Genomic DNA, 16203 nt, shown 5'->3' with positions numbered 1-16203 from the left:
GATAAATCTCCGATAGAAGTTTGCTAAACCCAGGAATTTCTGAATCTCTTTGACTCAGGTAGGTGAAGGCCATTCAATGATGGAGGACACCTTGTGTGGATCCATGGATATACCATGGTCGGATAGGATGCATCCTAGATAGGGAATGGAGGAGGCTGCAAACACGCATTTGGCAAGTTTAACAGACAGATGATTGTTCCTGAGCCTGCGGAATACTTCTCTGACGTGTTCTACATGGTCTTCAGGAGTGCGGGAGTAAATCAGGATGTCGTCTAAGTACACCAAAATGGTTTGGCACAGTAGGTCCGAAAACAGCCTGTCCATAAACCGTTGGAATACTGACGGGCGTTTACCAACCCAAACGGCATTACTTGGTACTCAAAAAGTCCGAATGGAGTCCGGAATGCCGTCTTCCATTCATCACCGTCCTGCACCCGGAGAAGGTGATAAGCGTTCCTTAGGTCGAGCTTAGTGAAAATAGTGGCTCCATGAACTGCTTGTAAGATTTTGGTGATCAACGGCATGGGATACCGATCTTTGATGGTGACCTTATTTAGGCCGCGATAGTCAATGCACGGTCTCAACTCTTTCGAGTCTTTCTTTGAGATGAAAAACAAGGATGCCCCTGCGGGAGACTTCGATGGTATTATGAGTCCGTTTTCCAGGTTACTGTCCAAATACTTCCGGAGGTATTGTTTCTCCTCCAACGACAGTGAAAACATCCTACCGAAAGGTACCAGTGCTCCTGGGGTCAGATCAATATAGCAGTCCTCAGGCTGGTGCGGCGGGAGCTCGATGGGTGTCTTTTCTGTTACTACCTCGTTGAACTCCTTAAGATAGTGTGGCAGGCAGTGTACCGTTCTGACTTCACAGCCGTTCGTGGTCTTGACGGTCTCAAATTTTGGCTCTGGTAAGCATTCCGATTTGCAGAGAGAAGACTGAAAACTCAGCAAGTTTCTAGACCAGTCGATACTGGGGTTGTGTCTGCGTAGCCAACATATACCCAAGATTATGGGGAAGTGTGCAGCTCTGATGATATCTAACGTGATACTTTCGATGTGTTGCTTGATGGACAAGGTGAGTGCTTCTGTGGTGTGGGTGATCAAGCTCGAGTTTAAAGGTTCGCCATCAACCCCTTCCACCTTCTGATCTTCTTGTTTAGCTATTCTCTTCACTACCTGCCTTTCTGCCCAATGTGTATCCATGAAGTTCCCTCCTGCCCCACAGTCGAGTAAGGCCAAAGTAGTAACTTCTTTGGTGTCCGCTCTGAGAGTGACCGTGAGCACCATCAACCGGGAGTCCTCGGATGTCTCTGTGGAGGATACAGAAAGAGGAGCGTAGGGACTAAAACCAGCCCCACGGTAATGCGTCCCAATGTTTACCGAGGGCGAGCGTTTCCCGACCTTCTGGGCGGTACTTCAGGACAATCTCTTAGTAGGTGAGAGGAAGAACCGCAGTACATACACAGGGAGCCCACCCTGCGCCGTTTCCTTTCTTCAGGTGTGAGTGGGGCTCGGGTAGTTCCGATCTGCATGGGTTCTTCCTTAACGGTTCGTTGGAAGGGCACTGACGTAGGTGAGTGAGTATCCAAGAGAGGGGGTAAACTTAACCTGGTTCGCTTCTTTTCTTGACGCCTTTCTGTCATTCTGAAATCGATTCGGAGGGTAGCGGTCAGGAGTTCAGCAAAGGACACAGGTCCTTCAATCCGAGCTAACTCGTCCTTCAGTTCTTCCCTTAAACCCGCCGAAATATGGCATACTGGGCCTGCTCCTGCCAACCTGCTTCAGCTGCCACCTGTTTAAAGGTGGTGATGTATGTCAGGAGATCAGAGCTTCCTTGACGGATATCAAGGAGATCCTCCGAGGCCAGGAAGGTACTTTCTGTTCGCAGAAAGGTTTGTTGTATCAGAGACTTAAAGGCGTTGTAGTCCTGCAAAACTGGGTCCGGCTGATTTACCAGAGGGGTAGCCCAGGCCAGGGCATTCCCGGTCATGTGGGTAATCATGAACCCCACCTTAGCGTGATGCGATGGAAAGGTCTGGGGCAAAACAAAAAATGAAGATTGCAGGCGTCCAGGAACTCCTTTACCCTTTTAGGAGAGCCATCAAACTTCCCTGACACAAGGGGAAGTGGGGGTAAATCGGTTGAGGGTCTTTCTCTGTCCGTCAGACACTGTTGTAGGGTGGCATTAGCTGTCTTAAGGTTCTGCATCTCTAGATTCAGGCTTTGTACAGCGGCTACGAGTTCTTGTACCTGCTGTGGTGTGGCCATCTCCTTTAGGCGTCGCAAACTGTCACCGGGTTCGTTGATATCTTCGTCCGACAATGTAGATTCCGAGATCTCCCCCGACTCCTCACCTTCTTCCTTCCAAGAGCCCTTCTTTTCCTTTCTTCGTGATCGCACCTTTTTTATTATGTAGATAGGGACGACCCCGGGAGGAAGCCACCGTGCCCCCCAAAAGGGAGACCAAGGGGCCCCTCCCCCGGGAACGACCAGGAGGGGAAAAAGCCAATAGGCATAAAAAACCCCTGTGCTACCACAGTGATCTTCAGAGGAGTGGAACCAGGAATCCTTGCAGGGTGTTGGCTGGTCGATAGGGTCTGGAGGTATCACGTGGAATTGTACCCCGCAGAAAACAGGCAGTCCAGTAAGCGGTCCGGGGAAATGGTACACGGAGGATCAATAAGGCAGAGGTATCCAAACAGCAGACGAGAAGCAATCCGGAATACAGGCTGAGGACTGGTACACGGGAAGACTACAGCACAGTGTCCAAAACGGTTGGCGAGAGCAATCCAATGGACAAACATGGGTCAGGTACACGGGAGACGTAGCGCAGAGCAAGAAGAAAGAAGGAAGCAGAAAGGCTGATAAACAAATTCTTTCACGTTATACTTAATTCGTCCGGAAGATGGCCCAATATCTACGTTGAGTGACATCCTGTGAGAAGGAGCAGTACACACATCAAGGGTCAAAACATATGTCGACCTACCAGGTAACTGAAAATATTGTTTTTCCCTGTTTTTCTGTAACATAACTAAATTACTGTTGTGTCATAAAAGGAAACATCTAATTAAGTTACCCCACGAAGAAGTGAAATTTAAGTGGTACATATATCTTTGAAAATTAATTGTATGTTGTAAAAGTGTTTTTATTGTTTTCAAAAAAATGGAATTAAAATAATTTGAATGAATCATATTTAGCTATGTATTATAAAGGAGTGTTCACAAGGCCATTGGTCTTTACCATACATAAATTATAAAGTAGAGTCTGTATTCACCGACCAGCTGCACACACAGGGATCTCTAGAGAGGGGTAGCCAAACTGTCATTTGTTCCCCTTTATATAAAACTCCCTATTGTACAGTTTTGACCCCACTAAAACAAAAAATATGGGAGAACCCACCAATTTTGTCTACTACTCTCACTGCTTCATTTTGCACCACTTGAAGTTTGTTAATGGTTGCTTTACTGTCCCTCGCTAGAAGACTACAACAATAATCTATTTTGGAGCCTATTATTGCTCGCGCAATTGCCTCCGCATTCTTTTGAGAAATATAAGGTCTCAAATGGGCTAGTAACTTAATGTAGTATGACGCTGACGCAACAGTACATCCTACATAAGCTTTCATGTTCAATGATTGTTCCAGCACCGCCCCAAGGATTTTCAGGAAAAGATCACTAGATTCATCACATAACCCTTCTAGCCTTTCGTGAAATGCTTTGGCAGAGGGAAAATCATCTTCCTCCTAATCCTAATCAGTATCCTAGTTCTCGCTCCCCAAACTTGATGCAGATTGACCCTCTCCCATCTGGCTCCTGGGGAGCTTTTTAGGAACGTTGCCTGCCCTGTTTGAGGGTTGAATCTCAACGTTGTGTACAGCCCTTGAAACCACATTTGGTGGTGGAGGTAGAACATGTGGAAGAGATGATTGAATGAGCAGCATAGGTGGCACTAGAGTAGGCTGTGGTGCCAGAGGCGGCCCCTGTGGCTGTGGGATTTATTGAGGAAGAACTTCCATAGTGAGCCCCTTAAGTATGACTGATATTTGAGGTAATTCAATTAAATTTAGAAACCTCTCAAAAAATCTGTGCTCGTATTCCAGGAAACTTTGTACTGAATACGAGGAGCCCCTGATGAAGGCGCCCAAGTCGATGGGACTGGTACCCAAGGAAGTTGACTGGGCAGCTGCATCCACAGCTCAGAATACCTGAAAGCGCTAGAAGAAGTTGGGTTTGAGGTGCACCAGGGAACCTCACCTCTTGACCAATCTACCCTTGCTACCATTTCCCTTGCCATGGTTTCTTGTGTAACTGAAGCTTTCCCCACTGAACTTTGAGTTTGTGGTCTCGAAGATCTCTCAGCACCTCTCTCTGAAGGAGAAGAGTTCACAGAAGATGCCACCTTATTAGAAGAAGCTGAGTGCACTGGAATGCTTTCCTGCCATGCTGCCATTTTGTGCACCTCAGAATCTTGTGGTAAATTTAGAGTACATGGGAGAGCCGTGCCTGGTGTAATGCTCTTTAGAGCAGTTCTTGCTGGACCCTCAACAGACTTACCAGTTCTTTTTTGGACCTCAGAGTGAGCTCCGGTAGGCTTGGTGCCCTGACCAGAGGTTTTGGGAGTCCTGCATAGATGTGCCCCCTCAGGCTAAAGCCCGGTCACAGAGCTAGCCGGCGCCTCGGACAAACAGCCGATAATAGAGCTTCTATACCCCTTGGTACTAGAACCGGTAGAATCCTCTGACCCCTGGGTCCGTGCACCGGTAGCTGCTTTAGCCTCAGGCATGGTACCGGTGATAGGATATTTCCAACGTCTCCCACTGAGAGAACTCTCAGGAAAGGAGCCCACTTTTGGGGTGTCTTTGAAAATAACAGTGCACTTACCTTTTCTCCAGACTTTAAATGTGCAAAGTTCTTCAGGCGGTCTGGTGGCAACTTCAAGAAGATTTCTCTCCACCTCAAAATCCTATTTTTGATCGATCTTGGTGCTTACGCTTCGCACACCGCATTTGAGTCTCACTGGTGGTCGGGCCCCAAACACTCTAAACAGAATAAATGAGGATCCGAGACCAGGAATGGACTGTCGCACAAAGCACCGCTACCGAATCCAAAGGTCTCCGATATGTGCCTGGGGACTGTGGGGCCGAAGTCTGTTGCAAGTAGAAGAAAGATTCGGGGTAAACATATGCTGCGACCGCGTTAAAAAGAGAGTGTGTAGCAAAAAAATAAGCGGACACGGTGCAGGCATCCGTTTCTGTTGCCGAGAAAAAGGGACTGAGATCCAGTGCCGGAGGGCAGGGACAGTGTGCGCGGTCACGCCTATTCTCGTGACTGCATGCGTCTAAATTATTACATTTAAAGGGGAAGTGCTTGTTTTGCGGACCAAAAGATTCCAGTCCCGTCCTCAGGCACAGATGCCAATATAGTATGGAGGCAGGGGAAGGGACTTAGGTGTATAGGGAATTACCACCACAGTACCAAGTGGTGGTAATGATAATCGAGTTTGGCAGTAGTTCGGCGGAGTTACTGACAAATTACCACCAAACTCATAATGAGGTCCAATGTCTTTTAGAGAAGAGGTAATTATTTTGATGTATTAATGGGGGCAGCTGGGAGAAAGGTGGCAGGCAAAACATCTCCAGCAGGACGCCGTCCTATCGGATACCCTAGCCTGGCAGCTATGGTGAAGGGACCTGTAGGCAAGTAAGTCCCTCAAGGTAAAGGGAAGCAGGAGAGTGGAGAGCCCAGGAATGGTCTAGAGAGAGGGGTTTGGGGACACAGTAGTGCAAAAGGAGGTGCTGGGGTACTCCCTGAAAAAGAGAGCAGAGGTGGACGCAGGAGGCAGCTAAGGGGATTACAGATTAGCAGATTGAAGACCCCCAGTCACTAACAAGCCCTGGAGAACTCCAGAGCTTAACAGCGAACATGCATTATCAACTAGTTTGCTTTGTTGCTTTCCTCTTTCTAAAGACAACAGCAATCAAACAGAACTATTATCATGCATGTTTAGAGACCACACACCCTGCAGGCCTCCCCTGTAGCAACACAGGCCTCACACTCTCTTCCCCTCTCGCCCACCTCGTTTAAAAGAAAATGCGTGTTTGAAGTGGGGTGATATTTTTGAGTAGCACATAAATCCCTCCTACCCTGCCAGGGCTCCAATACCCTGAATGGCAGGAGAGAAAAGACGGAAGATTATTTCGGAAAAATAATCTTCGGTCTGTTCTCCCTGGAACATTTCCATCACGGTCTTTCAACCCGGATCCATTCCCTGGCACCATTGGTCTATAGTCTCAGCCACTGCTGGCCCTTTTACCTGCAACAGTTAGCCCCACTTATTCTCTGCTGCTCCTGGCCCTTACTCCATAGATGCGGGCATGAGGTGGAGGGTGTTTGGGAATGTAGACAGCCAGCGGTGTGGGATTAGGGAGGGGAGAGCAGTGGTGGTCAAGGGAAAGAGGTAGGCATGTGAGTGGATGTGGCCAGCATCCTTCACTCCGGGGCCAAAGGTACTATAGTATATGACCAGCCCCTTCGTCCATTCTTCACACTCAGCTGTCGAGGGGGCTACAAGTGGGGACGCAGAACCCTCTCACAGGGACCTTTATCCGTTTCCTCATTAATAAGCTCCGACATTTAATTAGCAGAAAGGTTCTGATTGCTAATCGTGATTTGGGAACCGTTTCTCTTTCTACTATTTTTTTTTGTCATTTTTACCACTATGGTATATATTTCACTCTCACTTTCTCCACCCTCCCCCTTTGCAGGCCCCCCGCCCTCCCAAAGGCATGAAAAAAAGGTAAAAACTAACTCCATTAATCTCCCTGTCAGGCCTTAAAACCATCTCTTAATTAGGACAAATTATTATGATTAATCAAAAATACCCTGACAAACCTTTTCAATTAGGATGAGGAAATTGCAGGGAGATTAGGAAATGGCGGCAGGGGGGGGGACTATGGACCCGGTGCCGACACTGCAACACGCTGCTCCCAGGCAGGGCCCTCATGAATCGGGACAAAGTGAGACAAACTTATACAACATGCTGGCATATATAGGGGGCACTCCCTATTCCAAGTATCCCTCACCATGGATTATACTGGTTTTGGATGATGGGAGGTGTGTAATCCCAAAAATATGTCGAGTCAAAAGTTGCAGACCTATGTGAACAGCCATGCCAAGCACTGTCACCCTATAGCATCCCAAAAGGGCACCAGAGAAACTCCTGCAATGGCAGCAAAAGAACTACTCGGGAGGATAGCTCAGGGGCAACGTGCTCGCCTTGGAAGCAAGATTACATAGAGCACCACGGGTTCAATCCCCGGGTCCGTGCTTAGAAACCTTGTGGTATTAAGCGCGTTATAAATAACCTATCCTATCATATATCATATCATACTGTGACTGCAGGACTATCCCAAACAGTATGTGATATCCTGCCGGAAGGGATTCCCCGTGACCCCTCGACCGTCACAGTCCAGTGCGGTATTCTGTTTGACACCAGGGCTATCAGCGAGATCCGATGTTGCCTCAGGGCTGTCGCCGACCAGTGGGGGATTCCCTGTGACTCCCAGTGGCAGATCCCATGTGACTATAGGGGTGTCACAGGCCAGTGAGGGATTCCCTGCAACCCTAGGCTGTCGCCGACCAGTGGGGGATTCCCTGTGACTCCCAGTGGGAGATCCCATGAGACCATAGGGGTGTCACAGATAAGTGAGGGACTTCCTGTGGCGCTATGGCTGCCACAGAACAGTGAGAGATTGCCTCTGACCCACAGGGCTGCTCCAGACAAGTGTTAACTATCACGTTACCCCAGGGCTATCACAGCCCAGTGGGGGAGTCCGTATGACCCTAGAGCTGTCACAGACCAGAGAGGGAGTGTGACATCCCATGTTAACTCAGGGCCGCCACAGACATGCGAGTAAGCCTGTGTGATCCCAGGGCTGTCACAGATCAGCGAATGACCCCCAAGTGACACTGGAGCTGACCCAGCCCAGTGAGAGATTCCCTGTGACTCTAGGAACACCACAGACCAGTGAGGGCTTCCCTCTGACACTAGAGACATCACAGACCAGCGAAGGATTCCATGTGACTCTAGGAACATCACAGACCAGTGAGGGATTCCATGTGACTCTAGGAACATCACAGACCAGTGAGGGCTTCCCTCTGACACTAGAGAAATTACAGACCAGTGGTGGATTCCCTGTGACTCTAGGAACATCACAGACCAGTGAGGGATTCCCTGTGACTCTAGGAACATCACAGACCAGTGAGGGATTCCCTTTGACTCTAGGAACATCACAGACCAGTGAGGGCTTCCCTCTGACACTAGAGACATCACAGACCAGCGAAGGATTCCCTGTGACTCTAGGAACATCACAGACCAGTGAGGGCTTCCCTCTGACACTAGAGAAATTACAGACCAGTGGTGGATTCCCTGTGACTCTAGGAACATCACAGACCAGTGAGGGATTCCCTGTGACTCTAGGAACATCACAGACCAGTGAGGGATTCCCTTTGACTCTAGGAACATCACAGACAAGTGAGGGATTCCCTCTGACACTAGATACATCACAGACCAGTGAGGGATATTCTGCAGAATTATAAACAGACTGAAAAGGGCCAAGACCATAGTCAGGGAGGCCCACAAGAAGAGAGGTGCAACAGTCAAGTCCCGAGAACATCAAGGTGGGAATGAGTTTTGGTGGCCGAATCAGTGGAAAATGGATTGATTTTTACAACTGTTATAGAGATGGAAATGGCAGGAATGACCAAGAGAAGAGAAAAGAACAGAGAAAGAGAGTGAGGATTCAAACGTGGCATCAATAGTACGAACAGATGGCGAAAGAGAGACAGAGTCAGGATTCAATTACATTGAAGGGGAAGAGCAGACCTAAAGGGAAGGGGCAGAAAAAAGAAGAGTCTCCGTTTCAATAGGATTAAGATGCCGGGAGTCGGCAAACCTGAAAGACGTAAAGGCTCGAGAGACCTCCAGAGAGGGAAGAATTCCGCTGATCAGAAAAAAAGTGAGAAACAGAGAAAAAGATATGAGAATCATCGGCATAAAAGTGACAAGGAAAGCAGAATGACAAGTGCTGCTGTGGAACCCCAAAACACAAAGGTAGGGAACAGGAAGAGTCACCAGCCCATGAAACAGAATACATGCAATCAGAAGGCTAAGAAAACATCTAGAATATAAAAAAGGAAGAAAACAAACATAACAAAGTTGATTGAAATCGTTTTTTGGGTTTCCAGGATGCACCCTTCGCATTTTGGCTCGGTTCCAACCCCATCCTTACACCCAGACTCCCTTCTTCGCCCCTAACCCTCAGCACTCAGAATCAGCTTTCACGGACGCACATTATAAAAGCCCACTAAATAAATAAATAACGCAGGTAGCAAGGGATCACCAGTGGCCACTGGCATTTCCACGGCAGTGCAGGATCTGTGATTCCCAGGACTCCAAGAGTAGGGCAATGTTTCCCGCCTTGTGAGGTCTGAAGCGCTCCATAAGCATGCGTCTCGTGAGGACCAGGAAGAACAAGGCAGGAGGACGTGTGCACATGCGCACACGTGTCAGTGCGCATGCTCACACAGGGATCACGTGATATGATATGATATGATATGATATGGCATTTATAACGCGGCTATACACAAGTGTTTCATAGCACCCAACCAAGCCGTACCCAACAAAAAAACAGACGAGTCTGTGTTTCCTTTAGAAAACCTCTGAGGACACTGTGACAGACGGTGCTATAGGAGATAGTCCAGCAGAACTGGAGCATAGCTTCACCCTAAGCATGAGAGCTGCTATAATCTCCACATGTCTCCATGTTGATCGCTTCCTGGCCACTGTACCTAACATGGCATGACGCCTTCTCCATGTTCCCTCTTTTTCTGGTAATGACTTCCATACCTCTGGAGGTCTCCTGGCAAACGCTCCAGCCTCTCTGCTTGCTCCGGTCACTGGCTCCCAGGTCACACTGGCCGCCTCGCCGCCGCCTCCTGTATTTAGATCATTGACAACCGTTCCCACCATAGCAAACACGCATTAGAACTACAAGGTGGTGCTTAGTAAATGATGGCAACACTGCAATATTCCCTTTTTATTACAACTGGTAACACTGTACAGAAGTGTGTGTTTGTGTGTGTCTGTGTGTGAGCTCATGGATGTTGCAATATCAAAGTGTGTGCAGAAGAATTAATAGTAGGAAACTGAAGAAGCTGGACCTCAATTGCTTGTTATCATTGCTTGTTATCATGTGGTCACTGTTTATGTTGTGCTGTGTTGCTTATCCACCCATCTGCTGATGTGGCTCTGAACGAGAGATGAACTTCCAGTGATGTGCACTAGGTGGTGCTGTGGCACGTGTGACTTGGCTCAAATGGAAGATTCTACTTTCACATTTAAGGTGAACGTTTTCCCCCCCAAGCCTTTTTAAACCTGCCATAACATTGTTGGTGTTTTATAAACATGGCCCAATGCTCCAACCACAAGGCTGTCAAGGCTGTACTGCATTGACCATCCCTAACACGGGTACTTGTCACACTCCAGCCTCTCCGGTGCCGAGTGCAGGGTTTGAAATTTCTTGGGCCCTATTCAGCTCTTGCTCATACCCCAGTAGAGCCTGGTACACTCCAAGCCAGCAGTTACCAAGAACTACGTTTGGCTCCCGAAGGCCAACTGGTGCCTTACAAACACGCATTCGTAACATTAACTTGGAGTGTTTGATGATGTAAATAAAGAAGAATCAGGACACATTTAGGGCGCATTTAAATATAATGGATCATTCATAATGGGCAAATAGTTAAAGTGCTCTCAATTGGAGGTTAGATTTGTGGTGCTGTAGTTAGGTTTCCAGTGCGCTGTGTGCTCGCTCCTGGTTCCCCAGTGGTAGCTCCTACCTACCGGGTGATGCCTGACACCTAGAAGATACGTTTTAGCTCCGGCTCATCGAAGCCTAATTTTTCGAACCTGTTGCAGCAGACCCAGGCAGTTCTATAGGAATGATGGTACCATCCAGTGACTCGTCATCATCCGAGTCAGGAATAACAGCAGCACGCGCAAATTCAATGCCCCCCCAGCGGCCTCCAGAGGTGCTTGCTCTGAATCCTCCACACCTGGAACAACATATGTCTCGTTCATCTTCGGCATCAATAGTATTCCTACATTTTTGGAAATGGACTAGTCCTCCTGTCTCTGATTATCGGTATTACCCAAAGTGACCTTTTACAATTGACCTTCTGCACAATTGACCTAATTATAGTGGACCTAATTGACCTCTGCACAATTAACCTTTATATTATTTTAGTTATTTTAAATATGTATTGGGTTGATTTTGGATTATAAATAATATAAGGGGATTGGGTAGGGGGTTGTGGGGGGTTTTGGGTGCGGTGAGGGGGTGCGGGCGGTTTCCCCACACATATATGTCCTAATTGACCTTCTAAATTAGGTCAATTCTCCCGAGGTCAATTGTGAAAAGGTCAATTAGTATACAACCTGATTATCACCTGGCCGCACTAAAATCATTTCCAGAGTTCATGCGGGCAGCAGGGAACAACGGATATCGCCAGCCTGCCTAGTGTTAGCAACTGCTTATTTGGCTGCACCAATATAGCAGAGGTTCTTCGTCTCTGGTCAGCTGCTCATTTTCTCTGAGACTCTGCTTGAACATTTGATCGGCCCTCTTTCATGATATGGATATTTGTTCTGTTTGCTGTTTCTTGACTCTCAGGGCCTGATTCACAGAGCGTTTTCCTATGGGATTGCACCATTATAAAACACTAAGCGTGGCTAAGCCTTTCCAAAACAGGGTTCTATGCTTGTGGCTGAGCTTAGGATGCTCCTGCAGATGACAGACTTGAACTTGTGCTACTGGGCTCCGTGGTATAAGATGGAGGCATGGTTCTGCGAGTGTGGTGGCACTGGTTGAGGCCGTGGTGGTGCCACTAGGATTGCTATGCATGGAGGTTGAAGAAAGGGCATTTCTCCAGCTCGTTTTTTGGGAAGAAGTTGCATTTGAGACCTGTCCCACTCATGGCTAAAAATGGTCCAGAATCTGTGTCTTGCATTTTAATATGTTGCCCTCAAGAAGAGGCATACAAGCAATCCATAGCTGTAGCATGGCTTTAAGACTAGGATCAGATGAACTCTTCAGAGTACCCTATGTCTCTTCTGATGCTGACATTTGTTTCTAAGCATTACTGTATACCCTTAGCTAAACCCAAGCACATGAACCAGACAGCTCGTATCATGGATGGTAGTGTTAGTATGTGATTGCTGACAGCCTGTGCAGCAAGGGCACCAGAAGCTGGATTAACACTGCCACAAGACAGTTTTGCTTACAGTTAAAGACATAGATACTCCTGCTTCACCTTTGTGCTACATCACATTCTCCTTGATAACAATGTACTGTTAAAAGAGGGCCCAAAGTATATATAGGTTCTAATTCAAGTGGATGTCTCCTATGTGAGGCTGAGCCGGGAAGGCTATTTGGAGTTTACAGCCTTCTCCGAATTTTCATGGCTTTGAAAGAATGGCTGAAATGACCACTCATTTTTCATGAAATAAGGCCATGACATTGGCAACCTCTGTGTATTTTTTAAGGAAGTCCTGCATTGTGAGTTTCAAGCAGTGTGCAAAACAGGAGTCGTGGTAGTAATTGCCGTCCGCCATTGCACAAACCATGCTTCTACCAATTTGGCTTTTGACAGAACAAGAAGTAAATCCTTTTGGTCTGAGCCAACCAAAACCTTGGCATGGATCACTGACAAGATTATTGCTGCTGTGTGCACCTTCCCTTTGACAAACAAGGCAAGAGTGCCTAGCTGTGGAATTTGTTTAGGTATGGCAGCTGAGTTAGTGGCGGTTGAGCAGCTGGTGTGGAGTTCATTAAAACAAAGCCCAAAATGCAGTGATGAACATATGTCTCCAGATGCTCCAATATAAGCGCAGACTGCATGTTCTTACCAGTGGGTAAAAAATCCCATTTCAGTGATGTGGCTTTTTTTTCACATTGCCAAAGTCAGTGACAGAGCTTCCTATTTTGGTAGTGGTGCAGACAGATTCAGTCATAGACATGGAAGAGCCACTGTCCCGAGGTTTAGACCACTGTGGCTGCCACTGTGTGTCCAGTCCATCTTGTACTACATGCCCTCATGTGGCTTCATTTCTTTTATGTGACAAAAAAATGGACCAAAGGGCACTACAGACACTGTTTTATTCTTGCTGTGTTTCTGTTGCACTTCAATCGCGCGTGCACTCACTTGCACTCACACATATCCACGGCTAATAGCAACACCGTTATCCTACAGTGTGCCGTTGATTCTTGTATACCTCTTTTACCAGGGCTGCCAGGGTATGTTGAGGGTCAATGGTATCATGGTCCAGAATCTGTGTCTTGCATTTTAATATGCTTTGCCCTTTTCCTCACTATCACCACCATCCTCACATTCCTTTGAAGAAATAGCCTTCTCTGAATACACACCTGAAACGTCTTGTGTCTTTTTCTGCTGTTTGCTCCTCTCCTGTGACTTTACCTCACCATGTACGATTGTCTACGGCACTACAGTACCAGTCAGAAGTGATGCCTTCTTTACCCTAACCTTGCTTACTACCAGGCCCAGTACTAATAGATGCAACTAGAACAAAAGACAGTGGGGGTCATTCCGAGTTGGGTGGTAAGGGAAAAACGATGCCGGTAAAGGACTACCGGCATCATTTCCCGTTACGGCCCATTCTGACCCACCAGACCGTTATTTACGGCGCCGTAAAGTACGAGGCCGTAAATAGTGCTTTAGTGGCGTGCGCCGGACACGCCATGCCGGAATTAGCAGCATGGCGTAAACCGGAGCTGATCCCAAGTAAAGCGGACATGGAAAAAACGGCCTCCACAAGACCGCAAAGTACCTTACCACCATGGAGTAAATACCGGAATCGCCGAGAAGGTGTAAAGAACCCTGAGCAGTGTTTCCAAGAGGAACAGGTGCACTCAATCAGCACAGGTGGAGGCAATGGAGTCTGGAACAGCACAAAAGGAGCACACCCACACACCACACCCCCTCCCACACCAAGATGATACCAATTGTAGCAGCATTCCTGGAGCTGGAGGCCCTTCTTGCAAGGCAGCAACTACAACAACAGCAACAACAACAACAACCACAGCCCCCACCACAGAGGTTACACAGGAGGAGAAGGAGGGTGAGACAGGCCCAGCATGCACTACCGGTGCAGCCACCATTACCACACTGGCAGCCCCCAATCCCCCGCAACAGAGCCACCCCCTTCAACCTCACATCAGAGCAGATCCACACCCTGTACCGGCTTGACCGGGACACCATTACCACCATAGTGGACCTGATACATGACGATATAGTGAGCCGCATAGAAATCAGAACTGCCATCCCCCCTCTACTGAAGGTAGTGTCTGTGCTCCACTTCCTTGTCACAGGCACCTACCAGCATACAGTGGGGCACATGCATGGCATTTCACAGCCCATATTTTCCCGGATACTCAACCAAGTGCTGGATGCCCTCCTCACCCACACAAGGGACTACATATCCCTACCCCAGACTCCCCAGGAGATATATGACACCAAGGTTGCCTTCCATGCACTGGCAGGCATGCCAAATTGCATAGGTGCCCTCGACTGCACCCACGTTGAATTGGTGGTCCTGCATACCATGGAGGTGCCGTATCGCAACCGCAAGCAATACCACTCCATCAACATCCAGATGGTGTGTAATGCCAGTAAAGCCATCACACATTGCAATGCCCGATACCCCGGATCAACTCATGACTCCTTGGTCCTGCGGAACTCAACACTACCACGCTACATGGAGCGACATGCTGGACGACGTGCCTGGCTGCTTGGTGAGTAACCTGAATGGGCAATGGCAATGCATTGGGGCTGTGAGTAGGTTGCCTGCATACTCCACCTGGGTGGGAAAGGGGGGGATGCATACTCCACCTGGGTGGTAAAGGGGGGGATGCATACTCCACCTGGGTGGTAAAGGGGGGGATGCATACTCCACCTGGGTGGTAAAGGGGGGGATGCATACTCCACCAGTGTGTGGGAATGTCCACGCCAGTGCACGATGTTCACCTCACAGTACACTGTGCCCCAAGGCAAGTGACACGGCACATGACCACATAACCACACAGTGATGAATTTGAGCCGACACCTAACACTACATGACTAACAGGAAACCTGGCCAGATACCACAACACATGCACCACTCATCGACGGACCTTACACACCGTAGCGGCATCCTGCACCATGCAGTGCAATGTTGCTGACTCCTGCATCTCAACACACAGGACAGTCCTCCCTGGGAGTGCATAGAAGTGAGTCTAGCAGGGATCCTACAGCGTGTCACTGGTCCTGCACCCCCATAGGATTGCTGCAAGTCACCATGTTAGGGATCCATGCAGAGTGACGAGTATGCTACCAAATACAGCCAACACCCCCTTTCACCAAGTCTCGCGCAAGACATCAATGAATGCAGTCCAACACTGCTGCATGCATACACGATGCACATGCAACACGACGTGAGTGCACACCATGACCCATCAGTGAGAAGCTACCCACTCCATCATTCCATTGCACATGACACATAGCCGGTCCAGTAATGGGGTGACTGTATCCTGGGACATGTGTGTATGGCCAGTAATCACCTGCGGCCATGTAAGACTAGTACAATTCTCCACCATGAATGCACAAACACTTACCTTCATTCCACTCTCATGCAGCTGATGCTGGCTACCCTTTGAAGCCGTGGCTCATGACCCCGGTCCGCAACCCACAGAACAGGCACGAGGAGGACTACAATAGATCCCATACCCGTACACGGGTGGTGATAGAGCAGACCTTCGGCCTGTTGAAGGCACTATTTCGTTGCCTCAGCCGGTCGGGTGGGGCACTCATCTACAGCCACGAGAAGGTGTCCAAGATCACCATGGCATGGGTAATGCTGCACAACATGTGCATCCTTCGAAACGTGCCACTGCCCCCTGACGTGGAACTGCTACCACCAGATGATGATGTGGGGGGGGAGGAAGGAATGGCAGGACAGCATCACGGTGCCGATGCACAGGAGGGACGTTCAGTGCGGCAATCATTGATTGGACAATATTTCTGACTCACAAGTCAGCTGAGGGTGTGAGGATGACAGGACATTGGGCACTGGGTGTGGGGATACATGTACA

This window comes from Ambystoma mexicanum, chromosome 14 (assembly GCF_040938575.1).
Source record: "Ambystoma mexicanum isolate Mex_15411 chromosome 14, UKY_AmexF1_1, whole genome shotgun sequence".
In the NCBI taxonomy this organism is placed as follows: Eukaryota; Metazoa; Chordata; class Amphibia; order Caudata; family Ambystomatidae; genus Ambystoma; species Ambystoma mexicanum.
The sequence above is the reverse complement of the archived record's forward strand: the minus strand, read 5'-3'. Positions refer to the sequence as shown.